Genomic DNA, 12,470 nt, shown 5'->3' with positions numbered 1-12,470 from the left:
GGAATGTTCGTTTAAGTAGGGGCACCCAACGAAAATATACTTCAAAACCACTTAAACATACCATTGTTAAACGTATTTTAGTATTTAAACGCAAGAAACAGGCATTTTTTATCCCTTAAAAATTTTTCATCTGTTCGGATTCCCTAGCTGAAAGTCTAGTGATCCGAAAATTATAGGGATCAAAACTTACCTTTTCGAAAATTTCAGCCAGAAAAAAGGCTCCAGATAATTTTAGGTGACCTTTTTAGGGTAAAAATCCGTTAAAAATGGGCAATTATACCATGTTTTAGATTTGTTCGAAAATCCTAGAACAGGCAGGCAAGCAAGGAATTTTACAACAAATGTTCCGAAAATTCTAGATCTCAAATCGTCTTCCGAACAGGTATTTTCCGAAAATTGACGTTGGGTGCCCCTGCAGCTGTCTAAGCTTCTTGTTTTTTATCTCTTGCGGCTTGTCTTTGTTAACAGATTTGCATAATGTTTATGCGTGCCCTAGCTTTTACACCAAATTTACAATGACAAAAACGTGGCAAATTAGCAAGGAAGATTCGTAATGCAGTGACCTGAATAGAGGAACATTCAATACGAGCGCGTCTAGGCTTAAGTTCAGTTTGGGTATATTATCCACAAAGTCATGATATGCACTGGTACCTATGATTAGATTTCTCTCCACTTCCTTTGCATCCATACCTTTCTTTCGTGCTACAAACATTGCCTTAATCAGATCTCTTCTCTCTGGTTGCACTTGCGTATTATAAAATGGAAATTTCACCACCTTTCTCAACCTTCCAATTGGCTGTGAGTACATTGTCCCTATAATCTAATCAGCAGAGGAATCGTGCGATGATCGATCGAGGCCTGCGATGTGCGTGGCTTACCGAATTAATGAACGCCGGGCATGAAGCAGATGTTTTCAACATCTTTTTTTTTTTTTTCCTGTTCTTAATTCAGAAAGCTTCGCTTTTAAGAGATTGATTTCATTGTCCTGGAGAACCTCATTCGCCTTAGTGTGCTTTAAAAAATTCATGTCCTGGAGTTATTTATCCATGTTTTCTTGGCATTTCGTGCGGAACTCTGCCAGTAGTTTGCTTGGATTCACCTTGAAGATCTTCAATTGAATCCCACTGCTCCAATGATTTTTTTCACCTCACAAACAGTTGCATTCACCCTTTCGATTTCTTCAAGATGTTCAAGTCGTGCCTTTGACAATGTGACATCTCATATTGGAGACCTCCGAAAAGGTTTTCCATTCTGGTTTCCGCTGAAGTGACACAATTTTTCCACGATGATATTGAACGAAACTTGTTGTCCGTTTCTTTAGCCGGTGCCTCATCATGGAGTAGTTACTCGTTGGCGAAGATGATTCACCGTCCTTGCGAGGACGACGAGATTGAGGAACGTCTTTCACCTTGATTCCGTTTAGACATTTAGATATTGTTGCTAGTTTTAATCGAAAGGAATTTGTTTCACAGTGTTTGTCCCTTATGCAAACTTAAGGGAATCAGAGAGCCGCGGTTTTTCCACGACCTCAGTTCCGCCATCTTGCTTTAGTCCCAGGTGATTATTTCTTACATACAAATGCTTCGTCCTTCAGTTGCACCCAATTTAGTTTTTCCTTTCAAACATTTTTAGGGTAGGTTTTTACGTTAACAGTTCTTTGCATAGCCAAAATATCTGCGAAGGCCATTCACAGAACAGTACTAGTAATCATGAAAAAGGACCAAATGTTGTTAGTTCACTAGTAATAATTTTAAATTCTAATTGAATATGGGAACTTCGCATGGAGATCCGGCCTGAAAGTACTTCTTTACACGTGTGTCCGAGATTGCTCCATGTTAAAATGTACTTGAATTGATTTCTTTTTACTCCAGTGACATAGTAGTATTCCATTACTACAGGCGACAATGTGATTTGGAAACAGATGATGCCTACCCTCTCTGTTCTTTCAGTTATTGCGGCCCATTTCCAATACTAGGGCTCAACTGGATTACATAGGCAGCGAACCACTTTGAGCTACACTCTGATAGTTTAATTTTTTTGAAATATAAGCGAGGTTTTTTTTTCGAAACTGACGTTATCATTCCACTATCTCGACAAAGGCCAGTTTGAGCAACCGTGATCCAACGGCCGCCAAACACGACTTTAGTTTTCCTCTGCGTGTTGCGAAATTGTCCTAAATTCTGTCAAATGTGAAAATGGGGTACAATTTAATTAAAGCGACACGTAGAAAGACGGCATGCCCTGAAACATTGTGTTTAGGAATGTCCATTTTGTGAGTACATGCGGTTAAAGAAAAGTCTTTTAAGTGACTGTGAATTATTTAGTACCTCTATTGACAAGGGTGAATTTTTTTACCATCACAACCGTGCTCATGTTTTGGTACAAAAATTCAAAGAGCAAATGAGGCTTTCTTTCTTTTTTTTCCCTTTCTTACTATAATTGCTTGAGTTTTATTTCAACTACTCAGTTCTTTCTCTCTAAAAGGCAAACAACAAAGATGTGTCCGTCATTCATGTTTGCTCTGACGTTTGTCATTCGAAATTGGCAATGGCAGATGTAACCGAACAAGACCCAGGGAATTCAAAATCATTCAATTACCCAGAAAATGACTTGTTTTAGACTGAGAGGAAGAATACTCTTGCTGCACCTAGAACACGTATCTTAGATGGTACATTTCTTTGCAATACTTTCCTTGCGGGGAAAATGCAAGCTGAGATTTTGGTCAAAAAAAGCATGGCCTCATGGTCAGTGTGCTCGACTCCGGATCGAGTGGTCCGGGTTCGGGTCCTGGCCGGGGACATTGTGTTGTGTTCTTGGGCAAGACACTTTACTCTCACGGTGCCTCTCTCCACCCAGGTGTATAAATGGGTACCGCTGAATAATGCTGGGGGTAACCCTGCGATGGACTAGCATCCCATCCAGGGGGGAGTAGAAATACTCCTAGTCGCTTCATGCTACAGAAACCGGAGATAAGCGCCGGGCTGGTGGGCCTCCTAGGCTCGTAGCGTACCTGCCTACCTCTATTTTTCGCGCGGTCAGCACATCGGAAATCCGCACAGAAACACTTGCTACGCAGGCGTAAGTTGCCTTAAAGATCTTTCACAGTGATTCAGGTTTCTGGTAATTTGTCCATAATTGACAACGAACTCGAACAACATGGAATAATCGCGACTGAGATACTTACCATAGCAGTTGTTACAATTCGGGGCGTTTTAATTGAGTTCCACAAAAGAGGGAGTCAATCGCTTCAAAACTGAGGAACTGAAAACGGAAACGAAAATATTTTAAAATTAAAGAATTCTTGCCTGAGATCTTTGCTCGAGCACGCAGGAAACGGATGGAGCACGAAAGAAGAGTAGGGGAAACACGAGACGAAGTCGAGTGTTTTCCTTGCACTTTTTCAGACGTGCTCCATCCGCTTCCTGCGTGCTTTACACTCCAAAACAGATTACAGGCGAAGCTTATTAAATATTTTTTTTTAAATAAAGAATTTGTTAATTTCCTCAAGCATTCGGCTAAAAGTTTCGGAAAACTTTATTTTCCTAATCTTACGAGTGGCGTCAGCTGTGCATTTGTACTCTCATAAAGCACGCTGAAACATACTAATCACAATCCTTGTTAGAATGGCTTAAAATATTTTATTGCTTAAACACCTGTTTAACCTCTGTTAATGTCTGGATTGTAGACTCGTGAGATATCGATAAGGTCTAGCGAATTTATTACAACAGGCCATTTGCAACAAACTGGTCACATGACTGATAATTGGTAAACTTAAGGCCTGGACTTTATAAGTTCCAGAAATGAAAAGATCGTGTTGAAAAACTGTAAACAAAGACAAACAACTGATAGATATTAACAAGTGGCTAAGGGCGAACATCCCTGGTAACAAAACAATTTACGAAATAGAGAAGGAAACGCGGATTACTTTACTGAACTTTGAACTTGTACAAGCCGAAGCGGAAAAATGCGGAGCGCGGGTTTGGAAATTGTGAGGATAAAAAGATGCCAAACTAGCAAGGAAGATTCGTAATGTAGTGACCTGAATAGAGGAACATTCTATACGAGCGCGTAGGCTTTAGTTTTTCGGGTATATTACCCACATGATATCAGGGGCACCCAACGTCAATTTTCGGAAAATATCTGTTCGGAAGACGATTTGAGATCTAGAATCTTCGCAACATTTGTTGAAAATTTCTTGCTTGCCTGCCTGTCCTAGGATTTTCGAGCATCTAAAACATGGTATAATTGCCCATTTTAAACGGATTTTTACCCTAAAAAGGTCACCTAGAATTTTCGGCAGCCTTTTTTCTGGCTGAAATTTTCGAAAAGGTAAGTTTTGATCCCTATAATTTTCGGATCACTAGACTTTCAGCTAGGGAATCCGCTTAGATAAAAACTTTTTAGGGAATAAAAATATGCCTATATCTACTGTTTAAATACTAAAATACGTTTAACAATGCTATGTTTAAGTGGTTTTGAACTATATTCTCGTTGGGTGCCCCTGATGATATGCACTGGTGCCTATGATTAGATTAGATTAGATTTCTATCCACTTCCTTTGCATCCATACCTTTCTTTGTTAATTTCGTGCTGCAAACATTGCCTTTATCAGATCTCTTCTCTCTGGTTGCCCTTGCGTAGTATAGAATGGAAAATTCGCCGCCTTTCTCAACCTTCCTTTGGCTTTGAGTACTTTGTCCCTATCTTCTCAGCAGAGGAATCGTGCGATGATCGGTCGAGGTTGTTTGTTGCCGGACGTCCTGCGATGAGCGTGGCTAAACAACTCAATGAATGGCATGAAAGTAGATGTTTTCAAGAGTGTTTCAACATCTATATTCCTCCCGTTCTCAATAAATGACGTACGTACACAATATCTGTGCAATTTTCGTTTTTTTTTTTTTTGGCTCCAGTACGCTCATAAGCTCTGGGGGTTTTCATGAAGAGAATAATTTTCAAGAGAGTGGAGTGATTTTATTCTTGTTCTTCACAGAGCTCCGCTTTTAAGAGATGATGGATTTCATTGCCATTCTTGTCGCCGCAGTGTTTGTTTGGTTTTTTTTTTAGTTCATGTCCTAGAGTTCTTTACCCATATTTCATGGCATTTCGCGCGGAAGTCTGCGAGTAGTTTTGATTCACCTCGAGGATCTTTACTTGTATCCCACTACTTCCAATGATTTTTCCACCTCACTACCAGTTGAATTCACTCTTTCGATTTCTTCAAGAAGTTCGTGCCTTTGACATGACATCTCAGATTGGACACCACCGAAAACCTTTTCCATTCTGGTTTCCAAATTTGTCCACGATGATACTGAGCGAAACCTGATTGTTGTCCATTTCTTCGGCCAGTGCCTTATCATGGGGCAGTCGCTTTAGCGGCGATGGTTCATGGTTCATTTATTTCACACTATTTACATAACATTAACATAGAAAGAAAAGCATAGTCACAACACATGGTTACAAGATAAAATAATTACAGAACAGGTTATAAAATGTGTCTGGTGGTCAAAGTAGCGAAGGCTTTCTAGTTGACCACCACACATGGAGTCACCGTCGTTGCGAGGACGACGATTTTGAAGAACGTGTTTCCCCTTGATTCGGTTTACATGTTGATATTTTAATCGAAAGGCATAGTTTGTTTAACGGCGTTTGTTCCTTTCAAACTTAGGAGAATCAGAGAGCCGCGGTTTTTCCACGACCTTCCGCCATCTTGCTCAAGTCCCCGGTGATTATTTCTCTCTCACTAAATACTTCGTCCTACAGTTGCACCCAAGTTAGTTTCATGTAAAACATTTTTGAAGGATGAATATGGGAACTTCGCATGGAAATCCGGTCTGAAAGTACTTCTTTTTAAGTCCGAGATTATTACATGCTGAAATGTATTTCTTTTACTCCAGTGATACATCTGTCTTCTATTATTACAAACGTTAATGTGATTTGGAAACAGATGATGCCTACCTTCTCTGTTCTTTATTGCGGCCCATTTCCATTAATAGGGCTCAACTGGATTACATGGTGAGCTACACTCTGATAGTTAATTTGTTGAAATATAAGCGGTTTTTTTGTCAAAACATTATCCTTTCATTATCTCGCAAAAGGCCAATTTGAGCAACCGTGACCCAATGGTCGCCGAACACGACTTAGTTTTCCTCTGCGCTGTACGAAATTGTCCTAAACTCTGTCAAATGTGAAAATGGCGTACAACTTAATTAAAGCGATACGTAGAGAGACGGCATTCCCTGAAACATTGTGTTTAGGAACGTCCGTTTTGTGAGTGCATGCGGTTAAAGAAAAGTGTTTTAAGTGTAAATTGTCAGTTTAGTGCCTCTATTAAAAACCGTCTGCATTTTTTGGTACAACAATTCAAAGAGCAAATGAGGCTTTCTTGAAATTTCTTCCTGTGCTTACTTTTCCTTGAGATTTTCCAACTACTAGTTTTCTTTCGAAAAAAGGAGGAGGCAACCATTCATGTTTGCTCTCACGATTGTCATTCGAAATCGGCAATGGCAGATGGAACCGTACTAGAACCAAGGAATTAAAAATCGTTCATTTACCCAGAAAAAGACTTGTTCAGGCAGGAAGAATACTCGAGCTGCGAGTGCAGCAAGGATCTTAGTACATTTCTTTGTAATACTCCGCGCACCTTACATGTAGCAACTTGAAAAAAACCAAGGCTGGACAACGTAAGCAAATGACAGTGAACCTTTCATTTGTCTCGGTAGCAAACGTTTCCGTGCGGGGAACATACAAGTTGAGATCGCGGCCAAAAAAAGTATCGAACCATTTTTCATGCGACCCACGGAGACACTTGCCACGCAGGCGCACATGGACTAAAAGATCCTTCACAGTGATCCATTTACAACGAACTCGAAAAACATGGATTAATCGCGACTGAGAACCTTACCATAGCAGTTAGTTACAAGTGGGGCGTTTTAATTGAGTTTCATACCAGAGGAACTCAATCGCATGAGATCTGAGGAACTGAAAACGAAAATATTTAACAAATAAAGAAGTCTCGCCTGTGATATTTTCTGTTGTAAAGCACGTAGGAAGAATATAGAACACGAAAGAAGAGTAGGGGAAACACGATAGAGACGCAGTTAAGTGTTTTCCTTACACTTTTTCAGTCGGGCTCCATCCGCTTCCTGCATGCTTTACACTCTAAGACAGATCAGATCACAGGCGAGGCTAATTAGCTTGTTTTTATAATAGAGAATTTGTTCCTGAATTTCCTCACGCATTCGGCTAAAAGTTTCGCAAAACGTTATTTTCCTAATCTTATGAATGGCGTCAGCTGTGTATTTGTACTCTCAAAAAGCACCCTAAAACAAACCAATCACAATCCTTATCATTTTATTGGTTCGACCAAAGCTTTGAAAATGTCAGACTATCAAAGTTTACAAACTGAAAAGCAGGTTCGAAGTTTAACAGGCTAAAAGACGAGCGCAAGTAGTTTTTCAGTCTAAAATCGGGGATCGAAAAGAAAATTGTTCAGTAAAATCCGTCAGAATTTTGGCTCATTAATACCTGACCGTTATTGGTATGAGAACTGGAAAACAATCTGCTTAATGTGCTCCAGCGGTATACATATATCTTGCGTGAAATTTATGGGAAGAAGATCCCCAGAGCAGATCACAGGCGATGCTCTTTTCTTTGTTTTCTTTTCTTTTCTTTTCTTTTCTTTCCTTTTCTTTTCTTTTCGGAAAACCATTTTTTCTAAATCCTACGAGTAGCGTCAGCAGTGTATCTAGACTCTCATAAAGCATGCTGTTTTAACCAATCAGAACGCGCGTTATATCGAAACTTTATCATACTGAGCCAATTGATAGGCACTGGGTAAAATCCTCAAAATGGCGAAACACTAAACAACCGCTGCATGCCTTGAAAGATTTGGCCAAGGTACTTCAGGTCGAATCACAGCTATGTAATAATTATGATTTTAATCGGACAAATAAATTTGGAATATTCAGCCAAAAATAGACGTGATGTTAAGAAACGCTACCATATTGGGTTTTTCTCCAACAATTTAAACCTGAAGGATTTTCCCCCCCTAAAATCATCAAAGATCATTAAATCTAAGCCTTTAATTATCATTTAACAGGGCCTGTTACTTGAAAGGTTAATCAAGAACTGTTCCGCCCTGTACGTGTGGGGTGAATTTTAGATATTCCATCACGTACGTTATTTTTCCCCTGATCCCAGAAAAGTTCTTTTTTTTTACAAATTGTCGTGACCAACTGGTATCATAGTTTGAGCTCTCTTTACAAGAGAATTGTGTCTATATTTTTACCCTTTAACGCCTTAGTTTTTCTTGAATTATGAACGGACTATGCCGGTTTGTTTTTGAAGACAATTAAAGTAATCCTTCAATTTATTCATTAATAACACCTGCATTCAAGAATGGGATGCATCAAAGGTAAACCTCATATAGCGTATCTCCCAGGTAGAAATTCAATGCGTACATGAAAAAGAATGCACTGTCGGTTGTCAACTGAGGAAGGCGGAACAATCATTAGTCGACGAGCTTTACTTTTACGAAAAGCTGAGCTGGCAACGTCAACCTGAAATTTGTTGACTTCGGAAACTCTTTGTAACCCATTTTAACGTAACCCATTCCATTCACCCCCGCAGCGGCCTCCATAGTCTTGTAAAATCGTGTGGCGTTAGACAGAGTAAGATCTATAAGCCTCGCTGCCTCATTCTCTAGACTGAACTATGAAGGAAATACTAAATAAAGATAATCCAAGCAAATTAAAGCCGGATCTTTGCGGTTTATGGCAAACGCGAAGCATAATCTCTCTCTAATAACAAGACAATTACATGTACGTGAATTTCTTCGTTCTACTTGGGGGAGCGATGATCCTCCAAATTGGTTATTTCATCTCTAGGACCGTGAAGATCAACTCTGACCTCTGAAGACCTACCCCATGGACTACTGATCTTGTTTTTGAGCAGGATATGTCGTACTGCATTGTAAAGGAAGCCGTCAATATATTGCGTGCGATTTGCAAAGAGAATTGCTGGCATTGCAAGTTTATGGTTACCGACGTGTATCATTGATGTCGAAAAGTAATTTTTGCAAACCACTTGCAGCAATTAAAGAGAAATTCCAGCGGTCGATGCCAAAGAGGAACATTCAGCCGTCAACACTTTTTGAGAGCGTCGACAGAAATCAAACTGGGGAACAATAAGAGGGGAGCTTATTAGCAGGGGAACAGGGATTTTATTTCTTACTCAGTTTCACCGCGGAGGGAACTTTCTTGTTGTTTGTACAGAAAAAAGTGCAACAGACAAGTTAGAAGACTCACAATCAGTTATGTTTATTGGAAAAGACGGATACTGAAATACTCCAATAGCAATATGCAAGCTTAACAAATAAACCCAATACTTTTAACGATGGTGACGAAACGTGTCGTATGCAGGAGAAAGCTGTTGTAATGAAATTCTACATAGGCACTACTAGGAAACTAAATGTGCCATGAACAAGAAAAATACACCTCTCCAGGACCAAGTAAAACTGATAGTTATGTCGATTGAAAACTAAAATGAATGGAACAAGTGCTGCAATGCCAAAATGCAAGTTCCAACATTTGCAGATTAATTGTAATTAACGTTTTGGAAAAAAGGGAACCTCAAAATAGTATGACAGAAAATCTTACAGTTGAGGAACCTCAAAAAAAGAAAGGGGAACCTCAAAAAGGGAACCTCAAAATAGTATGACAGAAAATCTTAAAGTTGAGACGTAAGTTCAAAGGAAAGATGGAGCTTTTTTCTGAGAATTTCAATATTGTAAGACGAAGTAAGCGCATGTAATCTGTTACGGCCGGTTTTGTTGCTCTCGCCTTGACGACTGACCCACTGGATCTAACGCATATTCAGGCTCTTTGCTTGAAAACACGTTCTCGCTAACGCCTAGTTTTTTTAATCATGATCACATACTATTTGTTATAAAAGCCGTAAACAGTAGTCAGGCTAAGAGTTCAGTAGTTATTGCTCAGTGATCGTATAAGATTCACTACCAGCTATCCGCTATTCATGTTGGCTACCTGTTCTCTATCACGCTATTCGTCGACCGCATTCGGAACAGTGCGATAATAGCAACTCATTATTTTCATCTTCCGATGCAATGTCAACTAATAGGAATGATCAAGTTAAACGATGATCCTCGCAGTTATGAACAAAATTTTAGCAATTGTATAGAGAAGATTGAAAAATTCAGGACTTCAACGGGGTTTGAACCCGTGACCTCGCGATATAGGTGCGACGCTCTAGCCAACTGATCTATAGGTTGCAATGTTCCCGTGATGATTAAATCAACGAATGAAATGATATATGAAATGGATCATATATTGTAGTGCGAATATGAAATCAAGTGAAGCTATGATCCTTGCAGTTATGAACTCAATTTTAGAGAAGCCTGAGAGATTCAGGACTTCAACGGGGTTTGAGCCCGTGAAACCGTGATTTTGGTGCGACGCTCTAATCAACTAAGCTATGAAGCCACTGACGTTGGGTTCTGGTCATTTGTGGATTCTAATGTTTCCGTGATGATTGAATCAACGAATGAAATAATATATGAAATGGATCATATATAGGAATCATGACTTTGCTATTATCGCGCTGTGCTGAGTTCGGTACACTTCAATTACATATAAACAAAAAACTAACATTCACCCTGAAAACGTAAAAGTTATGCTTGGTACACTCGCTGTTTTTAAAGGCGTACACGGCCGTACATTCAATAAACGAAATGTGAGTTGATTGTCGAAGTATAAAAGAGAGTATTTTCAAGCTTCGTCAGTTATCTTTGCGATGACTCTAGCTAGCTGTCATTGCAATATTTGCAACTGACGTTGGGAGGTTTTATAATCGGTTTGAGGGAAAATATTTTAGCGATTGACTGATAACTAGACCCCTGAATTCTCCTTGAATTCATCTCATTCCTGTAAGTCTTTAAATTAAAATAACTTATTTTAGGTTATATAAAGACTTACAGAAGATAGTATTGAGGCCTCAGTTGTTCAAACGATGGAAAGCGCTATCCGCCAGAGTGATACGGTGGACAAGTGACAGCGAATTTCCAATTGATAGCGTACTGGGGCCTGTTGTCTTGGTCGACCTTAAGTAAAATCCATGATGCCACGGATTTTTAATATTCAAAAACTAGAGACATGAGATGTGTCTAAGGAAACTTCTATAGTCTTTGATTAATGGAGCATGTGTACCTTGCCACTGTACGGTAACCGTCACTCTCGGCTAGAAAATTAACCATGATGCTCACCAAACCAGCCATTAAAATCGTGAGCGTTTAAAAAATTTAGCGTGTAATCCTTGGCTATTAAAAGCGATAATAGTGAGACTCGGGATCGATGAACTGATTGACAACTTAAACGAATAAAAAGACCAAGCATTTAAATATCACCCAGTTTGAAAATGCTTTACTAGCCTAAAAATATTTTTCCCATCTTCGTTTAACCATTATACTTGGGTTTCACTGTACAATTCGCGTCGTACATTCCGTTTATACGTGTAGCAGCATAGTTTTGGGAAGTCTAGCAATTTGTGACAGCATAATGGCAACAACCCAAACCTATTAAGATTCTTAAATTCTTAAGACTTAATTTCAGGCAATGTTGGCTTGCTACAATCCTAATTCGGAGTTGTTAGTGATACCGGAAAATGATCACCATTTTTTCATGTTTCGGCTTATAAGCTTATTACCCTTGGCAGAAATAGTGAACACGGAGTATCAAAAATGATAATATATCTAACGAAATACAATTACTTTAAATAAGCTAAAGGTTCTTTGCTCAACTTTCAAAGTATAGCTTAGTTTTCTCGTTAAGGTGTGGGTCGTAAATTTCTGAAAATTCCAATCAGTCTGTTGTAAATGATGCGCCCACGAACTCGGATTAAAATTCTTTTAGGGGCGATAAAAACCGGCTGCCAAACAGTTTTCACTATGTGCGGTGTATTTTAGAAGCATTCAAATTAGTACAGCTGCAAACACCCAATCCAGGTATTTGTGTGCCAACCCCTTAAAACTCAGGAGTGACGACTTATGAGTGAATGCGCTGAAAAGCGGCTGATGAGTTATGATTCAAAGGAGGGGTGCCTTGACGAGTAATGCATCAAGTGCGTTTCGTCAACTAGTGTATAAAGATTAACCGGCTTTCCACAAGCCTATTTCCCTCCTGGGTATTTGATTTACTCTCGGGCACCTTTTCACATCCACGGTTTCTAAGCTCGGATTGTTTGTCAGTTATGCCGACTTGACCAAAACTCTCTTAAAAAACGAAAAAAAGTGAAAATAAAACGAAGAAATGGTGTAAAACAAACAAACAAACAAACAAACAAACCAAACTGGGAAAATGTTTAAGAACGATTGAATATCAAATGCTTTAAGGCTTTCCGAAGACCTGATTCATTTCCGTGGAAGACGGTAACGGTGATGATATAATTGAACCTACTAT

Source organism: Montipora foliosa, chromosome 6, assembly GCF_036669935.1.
Source record: "Montipora foliosa isolate CH-2021 chromosome 6, ASM3666993v2, whole genome shotgun sequence".
NCBI classification, from domain to species: Eukaryota; Metazoa; Cnidaria; class Anthozoa; order Scleractinia; family Acroporidae; genus Montipora; species Montipora foliosa.
This window is presented reverse-complemented; position numbering follows the sequence as displayed.